The following is a 23,083-nucleotide window of genomic DNA, read 5'->3' on the forward strand; positions in this document are numbered from 1 at the left end:
TCAATCTACTAATTCTTCCAAAAGAACTGATATCAGTCAAAAACACTCAAAGAGTAAAAGTGACGCAAGTCCCTGGGCATACTTCCAAAATCTAGAAAAAAATTAACAAAAAAATTTTGCGTCACAAAGTGGCAGATGATTCGGCTTTTTTTCCGTTTTTCCTTTGCTTCAGGACGTATTTTTCCCTATTTTAACAATTTTATTAACAGTACTTTCCTCAACATCTGCCACTTGTGACGCAAAATTTTTTTGTTAATTTTTTTCTAGATTTTTTTTTGGTAAAATTTTTGCGCCTAACCGCAGAATGCGTCACCTACAGCGATATCAGTTGTTTTGGAAGTATGCCCAGGGACTTGCGTCACTTTTACTCTTTGAGTGTTTTTGACTGATAGACAACGACGATAAAAACTGAGACTCTGGTCGGGTTGGATTTGAATCTAAAATTTTCGATTTCGGGTTCAACCGAACCGGACCCGAACGTGAATTGGTTCGACTCGATCTAACCCGAACGGTTCGGGCCGACCCTAAACTTTCACTTTCGGGTTTGGCCCGAATCTGTCCGGAACTTGATATTTTCAGGTTAGATCTGTTCAAGTTATCCAAAAATTTTCGTTTATTTCTGGTGTGAACATTTTGAGTTACTCGAACCAAACCTGACCCGATTCGAAAATTTCAAATTGCTGTTCAGTGCGGGTCAAACCCGAAATCGAAAATTTCAGGTTCAGGTCAAATTCGGGTCGAACCTGAAATCTTAGTTCAGGTTTGGGTCAAAATCACGGGTTCCGTAGTAATAGATTCAGTTTGATTTAAAAAGCGACTGGCTCTCTTGTTGTAAAAGGTGTACAAGAAAGTCTACATATTTAACTTATCATTGCATGTATAGTATAAGCATGTAACACTCAATCAATACGACCTTGAATTGCAGCACGTTCGAACTTAATTCCATATCCCATAAATCATGAAATTATCTTGAAAAATGCAGAACTATCAGATTTGGGTACAGGAAAAAAATTTCTTTTTCGCCATATTCTTAACACTTGCGCCAGGAAAAAAAACGCTGAAGAAAATCTTCACTTGCATTGTATCGATTTCCCACACTACGTCAAATCTACTTCTACGTGCTACATATTTCCAACCGAGAAAAAAAAACCATTTGTATTCTCTGCATATTTGTATTAACGTATAATATGCTATTACGTGTCGAGATAGATACATGCAGGGCGATGCAATGCAATGCATTATCACTGCATTGGAAAAGTTTATATGAAAACAAAATCCCAGATAATAAATTACCTTTTTTTCTTCTGTCTCTTTTGTTTTTTCGGCGTGAAAAAGAGTTGGAAAAAAAACGGACGTTTATTCCGGTCGACTTTACCAACTAATAAAACTCACAAGTACTGTTCAGTCTTTCTAGAAATTGATTAAAGTTTCATTTGGAAGAAAAGAAAATCAAAAGAATATTAAACTTTGGTTTTTAAATCGTTTAAAGACGAAATTGAGAAGTGTTACAATGACCTCAAAAATATTTCATCGACTCGTTCTCGTTCGTTTGGGTAAATTAGACGTCGATTGGGTCTACTTTAAACTCGAGTAAAATAACTGAGTAAATAATTGAAATAGACAGTCATTCATTTGCATAGCATCATAGGAATACCTAAGAAATCCGACAAATCATCTTGGATTTTGTGTGAAACAAGAAACCCTATATTCATCACTGGTATTTTACTCATTTTTATTCTAGCTGTTTTGTCTACGTTTTACCAACACTCTGTCATATTCCAAAATGAGTGAAATACCAGCTAAAGAACCACGTAAGGTAACACTTGTTTCGGACTTTGGCCTTTTTCATAAAGAATAGGTTTCTTCCAATGCCGTTGAAAATGTCAATCGTCATCCACAGAGAAGCCAACACAACCTCAGTTTGAAGTTTTCTCGAACAAATTTGTTTTATTGCGGTTATGTTTGCTTCTGTGGATGACGGTCGGTTTTTTTCGGCCTGTCAAAATTCGTGGATTGACGATGGATTCGTACGATTCTATGTGCGACAATGAAAGCAGATTGTGTGGATCGTCTGGTCGAAAGATCCAAAATTTAACACGTTTAGATGCATAGGCCAAACAATTCCGTCCTTATATCACAAATCAGGGGAAGAGAGTACAAAGAGTCTTGGAAAATTGCGAACTTTACGTAATGTCCCAAACGAACTGGTACCATCGGAACAATTATATTTTGTGTCGAAATCTACATTTTAAGCCTGGGCTAATCCTATTGTACTCACCACAATTTACGGCTGTGTCATCTGTCATCGACAGTGACAACTCAAATAAATAATAATCTTGTCTCAACCCACTTAGATGACGTAGGAGTCTTATATAGAAAAGATTATGGTAAAACAAATGAAGTAAAAGATTTTAATCCGTCGAAAATACTTAGATGAAATGAAGTAGTAGATTCGATAACTACTCTAATGATATTCTTGCCGATTGTAAAACACTCAAGACATTGAATAATTTGATTAAACTTAGTGGCTTTAATAGTTTAAAATGAAAGTTAAAGTATAAAGATGAGTGCTATTTTGCCAACATGTACCTAAAAAATGGAAAATCTACGCAGTAGTTGTAAAAATTATCAATCCGAGGCGACACATCGTATGCGCAAAATTCCAGCTTATGTACAAGTTAGCAACAAGATTTATGGTCAGGAGTAAGATCTTCATTTTTTCTAAACGTCACTTTCACGCACTCGTTCCCTTATGCGAAAAAGTCGATTTTTGAAAAAGAGAATTTGTTTCGCCATTTTTTTCACCAATCAACCTCGAAAAACGTAAAGTGAGCGGATTGACACAAGAGTCTGGACTATTGTGTGATTTAACAAATGTGCTGGCAAAGTCTCAATACCCTGCATCGGTTTAATTTTGTTTTTTATTTATTCGTCATGGAATAAAATGACAAAAATAGGTGAAAAACTATAATAGATTAAAGCTGGCACCTACAATAAAAATGGATTAAATGACTGCTGCATCCACCGAAAGTGTAACACCGGCGGCAACATTGGTGTCCATCTGTGTGCTTGATTGTAATTTGTGTGACTTTCGGTTGATTTACAGATTATGTTGTTGTTGTTATATATTTTGTTTCCACTTCTGTGTAGGTTGTTTTATGGAAGCTATACGTATTTTTGATAAATTCATTGACGTTATTATATCACGTTGTACAAATCTGCTTGCAACATTCCACAGTGACTTCCGACAAACGAGAGAAAATAAAAACAAAACAGACACAGAAAATAAAAATAAAAAAAATGATTCCCATTGGAAACAATTTTAAATAAAACAAAAAAAAAATTTCTCTGTTTTATTTGCCTTCCGAATTATATTCTAAACAGATTTATGTGCTGGAAAACATTTGTTCGGGCTGATGAGATTTATATGCATTGTGATCCATATGACGGTGTCAGCTGAATGAAAGAAATATATTTCTCTTTCATAATATAGGAAAATTCTATCCAAATCAGCGTTTTCTGTTTTCGATAAAAAAATGAAAGAAAATTTTTTGGATCGTACAAATTTAACTGACTATAATATGAGACGAGATATTGGAATGCATTTAACATAACCTTAGGGGTATATCTTTCTTCTATCAAAACCACATCATCAACACACATAACATCCTACCACCCAACGAACAATGTTCCATTATGTTTCCGCCTTACAAAGTATAAATATCAAATTTCCCAAACATTTTTTTTTGTAACCCCAAATCTATCAAAACACCTAGATTAAAATCAAAACTTTTCCCAACATAACACGAAACGAAAACGAACATCGTGTATCTAATATCCATCCATATTGCCAATATCGATAAAATATGTATTTTACAGATATCGGACCCATCATCATTTAAGGAACATCGAATGGAAGAAAGAAAGTAGCAGAGAGAAAAAAAAAATAGGAAGAAGAAACCACAGCGCGCTGAGAAAATTTTAAATTTTTCAATTTTGCCTCGAAACGGGGCACGTCTATTCAAAAAGTTGAGATTTCACAAAGAGTTTAGTGTGTTGCGTGTATGCACATAAAATATTTCATTCATATATTGGTTGGTTATTGAAAGAGTTCGATCAGACTTTTACGTGCGCAAGGTGCCCGGCGAATTGTTTTTGAATATTGAAAAAAGTCAATTTGGAATTGTACATTTTTCACCAATTTTCTGCACGGTACCGAATAAACTACATTAAAAGCATCATATCAATCATTGTCGCTGTCCCGGAAAGTATGTGGTTTGCAGTTGAACGAGTCGAAGGCGAGTATTTTTGCTAATGGAATGTTGCATGTCTTATGAGAAAAAATTGGAAACATTTACTATTCTGTAGTCTACTAGATGAGTTCAAACGATTACAAAGCATCAACTGTTTCAATCCCTCCTAAGAAACACGTCTAAATATACTCTTACAAGAAGAGACTCACGAATTTAAACTTACTGTCTTGCCCACGTAAAAAATCCCACTTTCGTATCTATGTTGTCACTGTTGTTACCCTCCATTTCTCCGATTTATCTCACTTCGATTGCTATTTAAAATTGAAAATCAGAGAATTCAGAGAAACCAAAACAGTAATTCTTCTACCTCTTAATTGTAAGAAAAATGGAAGGAGTTAATGCCTTGTAAACGTTTCTACCGAAAATGACGTTATCGACAACGCACGACAGGTGTGCTACCACTTTCTCACAGTTCATTCAATTCGATTTCCTTACTGCTATGATTTTTCCTCTTCGTTTAAGTTTTAAATCTATCAAGGAAATGTGTGCATACAAGCACCGATAGAAATCGTCGTTCGGGCGCATTATTAGCTTGACAAAGATTCAAAATAAAATATCAGGATGGATTGGTGTTCATATAAAGCTATTTGAAATTATAATACCACCAACGATAGGTCTGTAAAATATGTGCCGCAAGGTGAATTTTTATATTTTGTGCCATATTAAAATGAACAGTGGGAAAAAAAACCAACCGAACTTTCTATGAGGACAATATATATTTTTTTAGTATCATGTGTCCCACATGGTATACGAGATCTCGACTGCTTTTTTCCAATTTTTTTTTTCAGCGAAATTTTTTTATTTGTTTGTGTGCCGAAAATTTTGAACAACACCATAAATTGTGCAAGTAATGGCAATGTAAAACGTACAGTTTTTGTGGTACAGTGAAGCCTCTAAATAAATAAAATATAAAATGTACTTCATGCTGACCATCATCAACGGAAGCAGTAACATATTTCCATTTGGAGTTGAAAAAGATGCACTTTATATGACCACACGCCCGATATTGTGGAGAAGACCATGTTAAACATATTTTTCTTTTAATATTCTACTAGTTTGATGTTAGTTTCACTGAGTTAAAAAAAAACTTTTTTTTTCATTCAGTTTTATTCGTACTGGTCGGGGGGTCATTTCAAGCTTCCATTATTTGAAGCGAAACTCTCGTTACATTTGTCATGTAGGTTTTGCTTCCAAAACATGTTTCGTCTTAGAGTTTTTACGATTCGCTTTTATTTGGGAAAATAATTTTTAATTTAAACACACAATGCACAACCATATTTTAAATGTCTTTTCGTTGAAATCTACCATGATGTCTTTAAGAATCTGTTTTATTTCCAAAGAAGAATATTAAAAGAAAGTGACGATGATAAATGCTATTAGATAATTTGAGTGTTTTTTTGTTGGCTATCATGGAACCGTTACGTTTCGTTATCAGTGAAATTTGCTACATTCCCCCAAGCCAGTAGAAAATTTTCGTATGTCGTTGAGTGCGAAAACGAATGCATTGAATAACTCAACTGTTTTCTATCTTTTCTCAGCGATGGCATATTGTCACTCTAAAAAGGAGCTTTCTTATGCTCACTGTCAAATCTCAAAAATTTAACAGCGCTCGTCCATAATCCGAGCGGCACGTTCCTAATTTTTAGTGCCCAACCACGTTTTGAAGCAAGACTAAAGTCCAATTAAAGGACAAAAATAAGTTTAAGTTTACTGAATAGGTATTACGGCTTTAGTTCTCTCTTCTCAATTCTACCGATATTCACTATTTCACTGAAAGATGTCTCTGTAACTAAGACAATGCCACCGCATAGCACATGACCTCAGGACTCCGGAACAGTAATCAGTTTTTCAATCAGCCCTATATCGACTTGGCGATAAGAGTTTGAAAAAAGGATATGGTGAAACGAAAGCAAACGTTGATAGTCCTTACAGAAACCATACCAAAAAATTTTGAAGGACAACGCCCACATTTTCGAGTAAACCTCTAACAGTCAGTCTATACTTTTAGCAAGAGAACTTAAAGTGGGTTGCGCTCGTAATTATGTTGCGCTGCTGAGCTTTTGAATTTGAACATTTTCTTTCGTTAATTGTAAGATAGGATAACAGACCGCAGATCTAGTACTTCAAAGAGAAAAGTTACTGCACTGTAATAATACCAACAATTAGTAAATTAAAAATTAGTACAACACGTATGACCTGACAAACTGTAGTACAAGAGCTTAACTAAAATAAACATTTAAAGATATTAGCTTCCCAGCAAACAATCGCCATTAAATTAATCGCATAAGTCTTTCGTTCAAAACCAATTTATTTTTCCAAATTTCTAATCGAAAATGAATTTTTGTGGCACATGTATATGGATTGGATACGTATATCATTCATTCTGATCAGCAACCATTACAGATAGAATCTAGACGTGAAAACTGTAAACCGAAGCTATAAAATTTTATGTCCCAGTCTTAAGCATTTTATCTGTAAACTCAATATAAAATGCATTATGCTAAGATTACAGAGTTCCAACGAAAAGAAAAAAAGTTCAACGAAACGAAATTCAAGCGAAACGTATACCAATTTTTCTGGCTTTCGCTGAAAAAGCCAAAGTTTGGATAGTGTGACACAAAAATCTACGTAACAGTATTAGCGAAGCCATCGATAGTTGAAATTAGATTATATGGAATATACATATCCTCCAGTGCATATTTTTCCATACGAATTTCCATTCTCCCATAACATATTCCATTCGATTTCTAACTGAAAGCCTCTAGGTTCAATATCCATTTTCCCATGGAGCGTTTCATCGCCAACCCAAAAAAAAACCGAATATTTTAGTAATTGATAAACAATTTCATAACACAAATAGAGAAATGGAACTGCAGCTATACTTTTCATTAGTTTTCATTTAATTAATTCACCCGTTGGCCCGTGGGTATAAATTATAAAATTTGGAAACAAATCTGGTTGCTTTATGCCATTTGTGTATATTTGTTTGCACATTTCAGTTATATATAACTCTGAACGAGCGAATATTTTGATTATATTTGGTACGATTTATTATGTTTGTGATCCTCGATTATGCATGGGATGGTTGTAATATTATGTCGCTTCATGTGATTAATTTTACGTGGGGAGTATCCGACGCCCCCAGACAATTTCTTTAAATTGGTTGAATTGTCTCTAACAATCCGTATGAAAAGTAAGTGTCGCAATTGAAGTGACTCTTCATCTATTAATTGATCTACTCCGGTTTTAGTCATTGTCCCAGTAATTTTCTTGATATTCCATTCGTTCCCATTGTGCAACGTAACTTAGCAAACACACTAATGACACTAATGGTTAACGAGGCAAGTTGTGGTGGTGCATTAATTATCATCGTCATTTCCCCAATTGCGAATCGAGTGTATAATATACACAGTATATATCGTATATTGCTCGTTGAAGTTGACAGAAATTTCGCGGTGTTCATATGTTTGAATAAACTCACTGCGACTAATGACCATAAGTAATATTCTCTTCTCATTAAGTGAAATAAATTCGGATGCATTGTGCTCAATAACTCTACAAACAGATTGCATAAATGATGATGATGGGCCTGAAGCGATGTTTAAAAATTTTGGTCGTTTTTTTTTACCTGTCAGAGTAATATAATATCAGATAGGTACAGTGCCGGCTCAGAAAAGCCTGTCGGGAAAAAACTCAAAAGGCCCACCTATTCGGGCAACCGTATCGAATAAGACCCATTGGCTCATGCGAATGCGTATAGACATAATTTATAATTCATTCCAACCCGTATGATTACCAAATTAATTAATAAAATGTTTGAAAAACTTAAAATTCATTATTTTAGCTATATGACAACCTGTAGCTTGTATACCGAGCGGAGCGAGTTGTAAAAAAATTTCTTTGAAAGATCAGAAAATGGAGAATTCTTTTCTAGTTAATTAAAGGTAAAGACCCAGGGACATGAGACATGTTTTGTTTGATGAAAAATGAATCAACATCTAGAATCTTATGTAGAATCTTTTGATCTCTGCTAGTATCTTTGGACCATGCTCCCAATTAACCAAATTCTTCCTCTCCGAAAATTCGGATGTCACTATTGTTCGTTTCCGAAGGAATTCCGAATTTTCGGAAAGGAAGAATTTGGTTAATTGGGGCTAGAATCTTTGGTGGTATCTTTAGGCCCTACTAGAATCTTTGGGCCGAAGCTAAAATTCTCCTAGGTTAAATGAGTCTCAAGTTTAGACTCCTAAACAGTGTAAACAGTTTAATGTCTGAAATTATTAAAAAAAAATCGTTGCTAGACTGAGGCACAAAGCCCTTCGGGAACATTGAGAATTCCCAGTATGCCCATTGCGGCACTGGATATTTTAGTTTGGAACTTAGTTATGCTACCACGAGAGAGGAAATAATCGATTGGGGGGAATAGCAAAAATACCGAAAACTATACGAGTATGCCATCAAACGGAAAGAGCTTCCTAACGGTACTGAGATTATGATAGTTGTTATAATTGAAAAAGTTTGTATCCGAAATCATTTGATTAAATATTCATAAATGAATAAATTAATCACAATCATTTCACTCTGCCAATATATCAAAACACAATAACTACTACGAAAAGCTACGTGAACACGTAGTTACATCTATATACGATCTTTACCCACAATGTGTGCATTAAATATACAAACAATTTGATAGTGACGACGGAAAGCGATCAAACTATGTTCTATGCATATACCCAGTTTTATTCAAGTGAAAATGTTAGAATGCAAATAATAAATGAATATCCCAACTTAACATTCAATAATGTTTGCTTTTAACGCTTAAGTCAGAACTGGCGGTTGCGAAACTTTCTCGTGTATCCTGAAACGATGTGATGACGTCAAATATATGTATAAATTCGTATTACGTATCGAATAATATTGCAAAGTGTACTTTTTATTTCACTTTGTTAACCACTTCAATTAGAGCAGAAATTTATATTATTTAAAAGCTTCTCTAATAAATTATTCTTCTCGCAACAACATTTTGATATAATATCAAGAAATTATTTGAGAAATCGACACGGAAATCCAATATTCATTTTAATTAGCTGCAGGCGATAACCAACAAAGAACACTATAACGTGAACAACTAATAACTAACACCCTTGTCATAGACTCAAGCAAAACCAAAGTTTTGAGCTTTTTCGAAAACAGAATGGGTAATGTACAAATTGACTTTTGCATCAGTTCACTTTGTCTTAATATTTCCGTTGTACCAATGCAATTCATTTTTTAAGGAGTACCTTTAGAAGCTTTCATATTTCATTCGTTAAGTCCGAGTTGACTTTAACGATCTTGGCAGATTTTTATGAACCATAAACTGTAGTTTTAATATGAAATATTTTCAGCTGAGAAATGATTGGCAATTGGAATAATAACTTTAACTAATAAACTTAGCAGTGATTGCGTTTCAATTGCGTCGTAATTTAATTTAAAGTTAAAAAATGAGTTACTGTTTTGCACACGTAAAACATTCCACTTCTGTATCTCATTTGCCAGATAATTGTATAAATTTCTACACATTCTAAAACAAAATTCTTACATTTCTAAAAAATTGCTAAGATTTCAAATACAGTCAGCTACTTTGAAATAAGTGGCGTATTTCCTTTCAGCTGTTTTTCAGCTGATCCACTCTTACAATGAAATAGGATTTTACGTTTTTAAATGGTTTTACCCCGTACATTGTTCACCCGTATAGCATTAGCACATCTGTTTGTTTTAGTTGATCAGCTGTTACAGCTTATTTGAAAGTCACCGACTGTATTTCTAACAAATTCTAAAATTTCATAAAACTTTAAATTTTTTAGAAATTGCTTGAAATTTATAAACAAAAGCATAATGTCTAAAAATTATTAGAATTTCTAAACTTCAATAGAATTTCTAAGCATTTCTACACCTGCTTCAATTGCCCAACAATTTTTCAATAAAACTCTTGCAGAATAATAGCTGTCAATGCCAATTCATCTAACTTGGTTCAGAGTTATATCTTCAACCTGTTAATTCAGCTGGTTCGAAATTAGCAGATAGATATTTCCTACAAAGTCAAATGTCCATACTCTACAACAGCCGTAATGAAATTTGGCTTTGATTAAAATCCCACCTTTAATATATGATGTCAAGTTGCTGATGATTTTAAAGAAATAGAAGACTTCTAATTTTCACCAAGTTATTTCAGAATTAACTTTTATCTCTAATGAAATTTGTTACGGAGAAACCATATACAGAGTAAACCAGAGTTGGGAAAAAATAATTCATCACAAAAAATAGCGCAACCCAACTCTGGGGGTAAGACTGGATTCCCACTCAAGAAAAATTCATCGGTATACAGAATATGTTCATCCGTCTACGTAAGCCACGCTTCTATTTTATTTATTAGTTTTTTAGATCTGTCAGAAAAGCTGAGAGCTAAACGGAGGCAAAACGGATGAACGGATGAGTGTGAATTCTACCTAAACCTTCTAAAGTGAATAACAACTACATGTGACATGACAGATGCACCTTTCTTCACCTCGGTTTGCATTTTTGGAATCAGTGTACCCAAATTATTTTGAAATAATGAAATTCACTTGGAAAGTAGCATTAGCATTAAATATTTGCATATTGAGAGAAAAAGAATAATTATTCATGAAATGTTAGCCAGAACTGACTCGTTATAATTAATAACGTTGTTGGTATATAAGATTATCGCATTCTCTTGAAATGGGCGAAATCCTGACATTTTGCTAAACCCCAAATGTCAAATTGTCATTAATTAACTATCATTATCATCAATTAATGCGGTTTGAGCTGATGAGAGTTCCTGTAGACTCTACAGTGTAGAGTATAGTTGAAAATTAAAAAATTAGTTTTTCCTCTGCTTTTCCAGAGAGTTACATTATTTCAGATTAGTTTGAGTCATTCTTGATTTTCTTGAAAAATTAGCACCTTATTATGTCCTTATATGACAAATTCTTTGTTAAAAGAGATGAAGTACAAGATTTTGGTTCAATCTACTGAAATTACTTAGAACAAAAGAAGTAACAGATTCTATAATAATTGTTTTCAATCAATTTCATTTTCATATATTTCCAAAAATCATTTCTTAAACTAATCGCACCGCGTAGCTCCAGTATGCGTTACAATTTTAAGGAGCTACAACAGTTAAACGTAAACAGATAAATTGATAAAACAGTATAAGTGATCAACAAGGACAACTAGCAAGGAAACAAAAGGAAACTAGCTAGGCAAAACGTACCATGAGGTGATGGTAGCAAGCTCAAATCTCCATACTAAATTCAATACAGACAGAAGTTAGACTTATGCTCATTATTCGATCGTGAACGAAACATATTTAATTTAACTTAAATCAAGTCGCGTCAGTAAATACGCTTTTAATGAACGACAAAATTGATTAAGGATAAAAGAATTCCTGATCGTTGGCGGAAGGCCATTGAACAAAGTCGGACCAGAATAAAGCAGCCAACATTTACCATAGTTCGACGAAATCTTAGGCTTCTTCAGCAAGTAAGAATACCTTGTTCTGTAACAATTGAGGTTGTTTTTGTAAGATGCTAGCCATCTATATAGCTGAAGGTCCATTAGGTTGTTCATTAACTAATGCTATCGGGATATGAACTTCATCGCCACTTTCCAGATCCGCGAAAACAATACGAGATGTTACGTTCGGAAATGAATTTATGAGAATTTATACTTGGTATGAGTTTCGAAACAGTATGCATATTTAAGCAGTAAATTATTCTCTTTGAAAGTTAGACATTTCTCATTGATCGACTGTGAAACCATAAAATATTCGACTTTTATATTGTGCAATGCACTGATGTTATATGAGCGGGAGAGGAAAGAATTTAATTTCAAAAGTTTATTTGGCGAAAAAAGTTTTTTTTTTCTTTTGTTTCTTTTCCACATGAACATTTTTAGAAAAGAAAATAGAAAATTCCAAATTTAGGAAAAAGCGGAAAAAAGAAAATTAATTTGACGAATTGTCAAATATGCATGACGTAAATATATAACGAACTGCCAAAATATACTCGAACAGCTGTGGATTTCATTTCCATGCAAAAAGAAACGGTTTTGATGATGATGCTGCACACCAACAAAAAAAAAACAACAACTGGACAGCGAAAATGTTGAATAATAAAGTTAAATTAGAAACTAGGCGACACAACGAAAAGTAAATAAATATTTTCCTTCCTCCAGATTAATGTTATATCATATTATAATCGGTTGTGCCGCTAACTATTTATAATTCTGAAATTTATCATCCGGGCTAAAATAATTTCATTATAAATTGCCTGTACTGCTACCGCCGCAAGCAATTTATTCGGAACTGAATTAGTTTTTGATTTATACGCCAGCATCGTATTGGTGTTGTACGAAGAATATATTAAAGCAATTAGAATAATTGTAAATGAGGAAGGACTCTCTTAATAGGGTATGTATCGAACATTTAATTAAAACCAATGATTACTTTACAATTGTATATTGGACTCTGGATAGCAATTGGAGCTGATCAATGTAATTGTAGCGTAAAACTAACTAAAAGGAACCTTCATTGTTAAGCAGGTGATTAGTTTCAAAGATGATCATCATCAATCTGATCCGATGGGTGAACGACTCCGGACAATTGTGTCTTAAGGTAGAAATAATTACGAAGTTGTCTGGAAAATCACGGATTTATTCAGAGAATCACGGATTGATTCAAAGAATCACCCACTGATTTAGAGAATTTTCATTTCATTTATTTTCGATAAAAGTAACCTAGTACAATGAATGACGTAGCTCCAGTATGCAAGGAGAGGGAATGTTCACGAGAATCATGGGATAAATACCAAAGTCTTAGAATCATATAGAAAATCTCAAAGATCATCTTAAGTCATGCTTAAGCTATTATTATCAGTACTTCCGAGGTCAATCTACCTGAATAGTTATGTAAATTTTTCATACTAGGTTGAAAGGTTTTACGAGGAAATCCCATCCGGAAAATCAAGAAAATTTTTGAGAATCAGAATTATATGACAAAGTTTTCCAGTGTCATTTGCCCCTAGGTCTGATCGCTGTTTGAAAATTCAGGGAGTCGTTGCTCTTTATCGAATTTATTAACTTTTACAGAAACATTGCATAGAGACGTCGTCTTTTTTGCAGCACTTTTTCTTGCGCAAGTTGGTTCATCACTAAAGAAAATACGATTTTGGTCTCCAACAACTTAGAAACTTGGAAAGGTTGCCTTTCCATTCATGTCGTATGGAATGGAAAAATAATATTTATAGGCCAATCACATCTACGGACTGCGAACGACATGCGTGAAAAGCATACTGTCGAAAAATGTGTTCGATGATTTAAATTTTTCGTAAAATTCTTCTGTAAAATGTGGATATTCTTTGCCAATTTCTCCGTCAAAACACACTTAAATCATTGGGGTTGTGGTTCCCCCCATACTTGTGATTAATAATTCCAAAAAAAGGGATAGAACATTACTGAACACTTTTCGTAAATTGAAAACGGGATGTAAAAATTGTGTGGTTTGAATATATGTCAACGTTACATTTAACAAAATTGGGTTAAGGGTTCATTTTCATTTGGTAATTTGTAGAGAAAAGTAGCTATTTTCGTGGAATCGTTTTGATTAAATTAGTAGTGCAATTCAGTACTTTTTGACATCACTAAAATAGAAGAATTCTAACAGAAACCACTCAACCAAAATGATGCGCTCAGAGATTGAAGTTAATTGAAAGTCGACAGTGAAAAAACAAAAGATTTCCACATCGAAATGCAACCGCACAAAGGAGAGAGAGAGAGATATATTCCGTTGAAATGAAAATTCCTCGCAGGGAAATGTTCATTAAAAGAATCGCAAAAGATTAAATTTCCGAACAAGCTTCCTGACCTTAACTTCACAAAGCATAATTAATTTTCAAGTCTACCTTGATTAACCGCGCTCAACATAAATAAAAGGAAAACATGTTCAACAGACTTTTCGTCTGATTTATAATTAAACCCGACGGATGGAAAATGTTGGATGGAATTTTTTTTTATTTTTCTGAAGAGAAGAGAACTTTTATTTTTATTTTTCTCTTCGTGGTAATTTGACATGACATTTTGAAATCTTTCTTCAATAATAATCAAAATTGAAAATAGTTAATTTTCAATCTTCAACTGTAAACTGGTTAGTTAATTCGCTGTACTCAAATGCTCGTAACTTCGCCAAGTCAAATGTTTACATTGAAATTCAAAACAAATCAGATGGAAAAGTTTGAAAGATTTTGTTTCCCGTTTTTGCATTAAATCATGTTCAATTTTCATGTGAAACAGAATCGAAATATCGTATTCTCGAAATTTCAGTTTTGTACAATAGAAGAAGCAATTGTACTCGAGTGTATTTAGTTGAATTTAATTTACCCTTTTCAGCGGATATCATTTGTTCCACTTAAAAAAAAACTTTTTTGGCAAGTTAAATAGCACCAGATTGCATAAAATAAATAATTCAAATTTAATTACAAGCAACTAAAATAGAAATTGTACAAAAAGTTACTCACTTTGGGGCATGTAAATTACCGGAAATATTCAAAACAATTTGTGCTGTCAATGCCAAAGCCATTTTCCACACACAACACTATTCTCGAATATATTTTTCTTTTTCATTTATATTTTGCTTGTAATAAGGCATTACATAATTATAGCTAAGTGCATGGAACACTTGGTGTGTCCGGTTTATTTCTAGTTTCCAGTTTAACAATGACTGTGAACCCGTAAAAAGCATAAAAGTGTTTTTTATGGAAAACTTTCTAATTTTTCCCACACTGCTGTATGAAACATTCACTTCATTTTATAACTTTATATCCTGCAGCATCATAATTATTTCCAGTTTTATTCAAATACAACATTGCTGGGTTCACTATATGTTTTTCATTCATCATTGTCGACAATTTTCAGGTTTTAGAAAATTCAAATTCAGTGTTTTTCGTTTACGAAAATTATTCTGCAAAATTTCAATTGTAATCATTCATCATCAAATTTCTCGCCCAGTGATAACACATTAATTATGTTTTCAGGGTAAAACTCGTTAACGTCATCATTTGTTATAATTTTTTTTGTTTCTGTTTGTTGTTAAAATAGTGCATTTATAACTGGCTAAATAGATCTTTTCTACTCGAATTTTTCTCGTTTATTAATATATTTTTCATCTAATTGCCATTCCAAAATTCACATAATTATTCCGTTCACACCAAACTGTATATCACTTTCGATTCGAATATCCATTCGCACAGTAATCAAATTAACCCAAAAAAAATGAAATTAAAAGTAAAAATCGTCGATACACACAAAAGCGAGTTGGATAATATTCGTGTGGTTTTTTCTCGTAAATATTTACATCAACTAATCTAATTTTAATAGCTGCCGCGATTTAACCGAACAAGTTAACTAAGCATAAAGAATTCATTCATTTTCCATCACTATATTTATCCATCACTTTTCACATATTTTTTTATTATTTATTTTGAATTGTGTTCCCAAAACAACTGAACAATGACCGAAAGAAAATATCAACTTTTCCAGATTTTATCTTTTATTTTTATTTATTTTTATTTTTACTTTACGTTCTTTCGGTATGTCGAATGTGTGGCGTTGTGTCGTTTGAAGTGTATTGTTGGGATAATTGTTAAGTTACAAAAATAATAGACAGAAGACAGTTCGTTTTGTTTTCCATTCATCACCATTCAAAAATGCCGAACAACCGCAACAACATTTTCTTTCACACCCGTCTCCCGTCCGACATAATCGAAAATGTGCATTTGTATGACTCAAGAAAATGTGCTCATCAAAAATATTCGGTTAAAATATTTTCCCACTACCACTACTTTAGTAATATTGCATGCATAGCATTCTGTTCATTCGATTCCATGTAGAGTTGGATACAACACAGATACACAAACAGAAAACGGTGTAGTGAGAAGAGAAGATCGGTATATAGTGTAATAGAGAAAACACCGCGTGTGGTACTACAGTCAGTATTATACGCGCACGCGGAACACTCAAATGGAAAACTAAAGCTTAACGTTATTTTACTTTATCTTTTTTTTTACTATATGACGCGACGTCAGCCGTCGTCGTTCAACTGAATAGAAAACACAGAAAAGAAAGAAGAAGAAAAAAATCACTGACTGCTGACAATATGTGTACACAGAATGGAAAGAAAAAAAAAACTATTTTTCCGTTTTAGTTTTCTTCTTTTAAAATATATGTTTGTAGGTTAAATTTTGGGCTCGGATAAAAATTTTCCTTTCATTAGTTGCGGATTTATATTTTTATATATGGAAGCAAATTAGGCATTCAAAGGAAACCTACACGGTCGGCATTTTTTTTTTCTCTTGAAAACTGCTATAAAGCAATTGCATATATTGTGGGCTTTCAATCCTCACAGTGCCACACGATGATTTTAGTCCATCAGAAACCTATGCCCTATAAAAACTACCCAAATACGAAAAAGAACATTTCTTCTACGACTTTTTATTTTCAGCCTTAGAAGGGACCTAACTAGGGAAGGCTAGTGTAAATCTCGGCTGTAGAAAATCGTAAGAAATCGAGATTGTTTTCAAAATTAAGGTATTGATGTCAACTGAAGAACGAAATTTAAAAAAAAAAATGGAAAGGCCTGTCGTGTCAGCAAAGACTATTTTTGACAAAACATTTTCAATTATTCCCCGATTTTCCTATATTTTCCCTAATTTTTCCAAAAATTATTTTCAGGAAAATGACTGAAAATTTGGGAAAATTTCTCCATAAAAGCAACCTTTCTCAACTACTTACCACTACTTTGAATCGCAAAGTTTCTCCAGGATTTATATCTCTTATGGTCAAAGTATAATTCAGTGACGTGTGTAATTCAGTAACGATAAGTAGATAATTCTTACAACATACCTTACGAGAATCGAACCTAGCACTTTCAGTACTACAGTCAAGAATCTCAACACTGGGTCACACCATGTGGAATTTGTTAAAAAGGAGACATTTTGTGTTGTGTGAGTATTTCTAGGTTCGGAGGCTCTGTCACCAAATACACTAATGTCCAAGTAAGACAGTAATTTTCATGCCTACGGCTAGAAACGAAGTAAGGGCTACAAGCAAAAAGGTTTAAAATCAACTGTCCAAAAAAGTACTTGTACATCTTTTCATGCTTTCGGAGTTTAATTTTGGAGTTTTCGTCCCTTTTCATGAAAAATTACATAATGTAATTGATTGATTTTAGGCACTTTTAAAATTCAAAATCACGAGAAAAAATCGCTAGATTCTCTTATTTACGTCCAAACTAGTTGTTACGTGGAAAAGTTGAAAAGAATAAACACACTGAGAAGGAAGGACATTTTTTCTACAAATAACTGGAGGTGAAAATTCGAATTCCTTAGAATAAGGCCGGTAGGAAGTAGTAGATTTTCCAAGCATAATAGGCGCAGTTTCTTCCTTTTTTAATTTCGAAATTGATGTTTTTGATGCTTTTTAAAAATGGTTATCCATTGGCATTATACGGCAAATGAATTGGAGATTTTAGCATGTTTGCAATTGACATACTTTCTGCATTTTTTTAAACTTTAACATTCATTGCCGCATAAATCATGTCATTGGAATTTTTTTGTTGTAAGCCATATTGTTGTATTACATTTTTGCATTTTATCGAAATGAAAATAGGCTTGTGATAGGGCGTTACTGCATTCATGTATGAATATGGTAAAGCTAATGGAACGACACACATTTTTCAATAAATTATTGGCCAGCAATAAATAAAAAAATAAATAAAATTGCCATTCATCAATTCAGTTAGTTCCTCCTTAACAATCCGTTGGTTGTTTTATTTCCATTCGGAAAATTTTGCGGAAAATTAATGTTAATCAATTTGATAACAGTTTTGAGCTCAATGGAAATCATTAAAAGTAAACACAGTATAAACGATAATATTTTGAAAACAATCAATTGTTTCGGTTGGAATGTATGTTTTAGTCATGCGAACATGACTGTGTCAACATCCCAACCAATTTTTATATGTTTCGTTAATCAATAAAATATTTATTTGTAATTAAATTTTCCATAATTTATGTACATTCTAGCACATTGTAATTTAATGATATGACTAAATATTTGCACAAATGTGTATTGACATCTGCAGCAGTGTGTTGATTGTTTTAAATAATAATCACAATTTTCCGGTACTTAGGTATTGCAAACCGCATATTAATGTAAAATTTATTATTTTAAGCATTTCGGAAATTACATTAGTTGATATTCAATAACAAATGATTTGCAATAAAATGTTTAGGTGCAAGTGCGACAGTACAGAAACCACATCAACATTCAATTGCTAGCTTTACATTTTCATTCAGTAAAAAAAGAAAATGACAGTCAAAAGGTGAGTGAATGACAGCGCATGACAGTGAGCTACTAAAAAGTTTGTATTTTAGAGAAACTGATTGATATATTTATAGATAATGCACTCGGAAATAGGAAACCTCCGTTGGTATGTAGAGGACCCACATTTTTTTCAGTGCTCATTCTATGCGCACTTTTTTATGATGAAATAACTTCACTCTAGTTAATATGTATGAAATGTCTTAGCAGTGAAGTTGGTTCACAAAAACAAAATGGAGCACTGACATTCATTTCGCCAGAATGAACTTATTTCACTGGAGTACATGGAGAGAAAAGTAAAATTCGACATGTTTTCTGATTTGGGATTTGTTGTGGATTTTGCCTTGGATCAACAAAATCCACACAAAAACTCTACTTTTCATCTTTTTATCCCCAGTCATGTAAAATACTATTACATGTTGCGGGCCGCGGGCGTTGAAAGTAGTGCAAGAAACATGAAAAGTACGATTTTCAATGCGGGCAGCCCAGTGGACTACTTTTTACAAAATCTTTTACTTCATTAGTCTAACCATCAATTCTATTCTTGCCGGTGTTGTCGATTGATTTAAAACGTTTAGAGGTTAACAGTATGCAACTGAATCTTTTGTTGGAATTAAAATTGAATCCAACAGGAATTTTATTGCATTTCAAACTGGTAAAAATAAATATTTTTTATCTGTATGATAACAGATGACTTAGCCAAGCCCAGACGAAAGGTAGGTTTAGAAAAATACTGAAAAATTGGGCATCAACTGAAAAAATTACTGGACAAATTGATATAAACTACTGCGTGTAGTGATTGGTATTCCGTTGCGAGAGCGTCACTTTTATGCTATCGATGTTATGAATGAATAGTGCCGGATTTAGCCTATTCCTAACCATCTTTGTAACTACCTGAAATTGTAACTCTTAAAGTACTAATTTTTTAATAGGAATTGTAGTCAAGCTATGACTTGAGGAAAGGTTTTTTATTAAAGAAATCCTTCAATGTAGAAGGATTTCCGTTTCTCCATAATTTTTTGTTACAAAGAAATTTGAGCTGAAGCTTGTGATAAAACGAAAAATATTTTCTCAATATTGTTCACATGCCTCAATCCGTCACTGGTCATAAATAATATTTGTTTGTATTCGGTTAGAACTATGTGTCCTGCATTAATTCCAAAGATTTGTTATGCTATATCCATTAGGTGCACTACGACATCATTTTGATGTTGAAGTTATATTCAAACATGTGACAATATTACATTAAATCTTGATAAAACCAGCTTCAAAGTTTGAATCAAGGACTTAATAATGTAGTTAAATAAACAGTATTGCCTATCCTCAACAAGCATCTATACAGATATGTACACATGCATATATTTAAATGTACTGCCAGCCTATTATAGCCGAATATTGCGTCATACATCGGCTGATTAGTTTAAAATTTTGGTGGTGCGGTAAGGAAATTGCATTAAATAAATACAAGGGAAAAGCTCATCACTCCAGGATGTCCTTCAAATATAAATTGGTAATGTAATTGCTGTAAAATCAATAATTATTTCTTAAAATATAGGTTATTTCTGTGGCCATAAGCAGAATATGAGGTCGGTGATTGCGAGAATTGTCTGAATCTTTGCGAAACTGTCAACCTCTGGGAAAATTTTGTGTTTTTGTCAAGTCCGATTTTTCTTGAATTTTCAGAAGGAGAGAATTTTTTTAGAGAATAATTTCTTGAAAATTCTGAAAATTTTACACAATAACTACAGTCGGTTCATTCTAAAAAAACACACACAATTGACAGTTTTTTAAGAGCTTCAAAAGTCATCAATGATCCCAGTCAATTAAGTTTTTCCAGTTTCCAGTTTACGGTTTGCGTCAGCGGCTACGAAGTTCATATGAGAAAGGCCATTTACCAAAAACAAAATTCCAAATTTTGTACTGTTTATATACTTTGCGTTTATCAATTGCGCTGTCACCCGCCTTCGTGGGTGTCAACCTGTTCTTTCAGAACCTCGTGATATAGGGTTTTTTTTAGTTCTGAACATATTTCAGATTTTTTTAGAGTTTTAAAAGTGGTCGACGTTTCCAGTCAATAAAGTGGTTTCAGGTTATGATATTTTGGCGCAAAATTTGAAAATCCATTAGCAAACTCTTTTGCGCCAAAATATCATGGACTGAGAAGCACTTAATTGACTGGGAACATCGATGACTTTTGAAGCTCTCAAAAAACTGGGAAATGTAACAACTGGGAACATCAATCACTTTCCCGTGTGCAGTATGCTATTTTATCTTACGAGCGAGGTAATGCAAACATTTTTATCCTGTTACAGACGGCTGTCATCTGTTATCGGACAGCAACAGCAATAATAAACGAGAAGCTCTGACTAACGAGGTCTTATAGGTATAGCAAAAAGCATGTTCTTATGAAGTAAAAGATTTCTGAAATCAATTTCTGAAAATGTTAGATCAAATGAAGTAATAGATCAGATAGTAAATCTATTAATGTGCTTGTCGGCTGTGACAGGTTAAAGAATTATGAATAGTTTAAAGCATCTTACAAAATTTTTAATAATTTTGAGAATTTTTAATAATTTTGTGGCATCTAAGTCCTAAAATAGGCTATACTTGCCAGTAAACAATAAGGGGTTGAGTAACATGCACCCAAAATTCAAAATTTTACCCCAGCTCCTCGCGCGTCCATTTATTTATTATACCAGATACATGACATGTCTGGCCTGAAACACATTTTCCCTGTTCGATCTCCCTCCAACCTAACCGACGGAAATAATAGAACCTATTGTTTTCCCGACGACTATCAACTGCTTCCATTTCACTGGACAATATCAATTCTATTAATTCGGATAATTAAATACAAATACGCACGACTATCCGAACCTCATCTAGCGTATTAATTTAAAGTCCCCATCTACACAACCAACAAGACAAAAAAAAATCGCCGAATATGAGCGCGCGTCAAAAAAATAAATAAATAAACATAATCGTATGGACATCGCATATGGTTATCATAAAACATATATATGAAATGAGGAAAATAAAGTTATTATTATAGTGACGTCTTGGTTCACGTTTTCGGTGTATGTGTGTTATTTTGAGTTGATCTACATTTTAATATTACATTTTTTATTGTAGCGCTGATTTAGAAAAATTTTTATGTTTCATTTATGTGATGCTCATAAGATTAGATATATGGATTTTCCGGTTTTTGTTATATACCATCCTATAAATGTGTGAGGTTTGAATGAGGTGTATTGTGGGGATATATGAAAGATATAGTTAATTGAAGAGGGATCTTAAACGACTCGTACTATGTATGAACGAGGAAAATCTTAGTGTTTATGAGCATAATAAAGAAAATAACCGTCGAGAAATGTTGTGTGTGGAAAAAAATAAATAAACGAGCATGTAGTAGGAAGACTTTGACCAGCATTTCTATGGTCTCGTGTATTTTTATAATTTTTTTTTTGTTTTGTTTTAATACACTAATTCGTTACTTTAAATAACTTATTTTGTGAAAGCAACCGAAATGTTTTTTTGAACTTGATGTAAAGAAATAGGCCGACAATTTCATGAGCAATCATCAATTTTTAGCCAGAGCGATGTTATGCATCGAGTAATGTTGGGTAAATTATTCATATGAAAATATTCGCAGAAATAATTTCTGTCGCATTCACTACGTGGTTATTGGTTTTGTTTGCGGTTTTTTATTACGGAGAATTAGAATGAGTTCAGTTTAAAAAATTGGTTGCAGCACAGCCGAGTTTTATGAAGTAGTAGATTGAGATGTTCTTTTTTGCTGTTTTGCTTTAGAAATGACGACAATAGAGTCTGAAACTATAGATTTGTGTGGAGTTTGACAGTAAATCTGTCACTTCATTATTTTTATCATAGATTTTGCTGTATAAGAGACCACAAGCCAGAAACCATCGCTTTATCTTGTCATCCTTGTCATTAGCAGATGACTATGGTAAGAATCAGAGCTGAAAAGCAACTTCTGCAACTTGTGATCGTTCATTCAAAGTGTAAATAAAAATAAATTCGTGGAAAGGTGAAGGATTTTGATTTCCTGTAGTCTTGTTCAAAACACGTTTTTGTGTTTGAAAGTATTTTATTTATATAACGAATTCATCTCTACCCGTTTCAAAGATTGTGTCCAAACTTTCTACGACATGCACTGAATGAACACTAATTTTTAATATGACAGATGATATTATGATGTCGAAGGCGTAGAAATAAGTTCGGTTGTGTTCAATACATTTGAGATGTGGAAACAGTTAAAATTTAACATTTTACAGTTCAAAGAGCTAAGTTTAAAAAAAATTGCAAAAAATCGA

General features: G+C 33.1%; 1 protein-coding gene across 3 annotated transcripts in view; it reads right to left on the reverse strand.

Annotated features, from left to right (window-relative positions):
- LOC119069864 (innexin shaking-B) overlaps positions 1-16,453 on the reverse strand; it is a 123,744-nt gene extending 107,291 nt beyond the window's left edge. For all 3 annotated transcript variants that reach the window (XM_037174054.1, XM_037174048.1, XM_037174039.1), the window contains exon 1: positions 14,888-16,453. The gene's annotated coding sequence lies outside the window, so the exon portion shown is untranslated. The remainder of the gene's footprint in view (positions 1-14,887) is intronic.
- Positions 16,454-23,083: the final 6,630 nt, after the last annotated feature.

This window comes from Bradysia coprophila, chromosome II (assembly GCF_014529535.1).
Source record: "Bradysia coprophila strain Holo2 chromosome II, BU_Bcop_v1, whole genome shotgun sequence".
NCBI lineage: Eukaryota > Metazoa > Arthropoda > Insecta > Diptera > Sciaridae > Bradysia > Bradysia coprophila.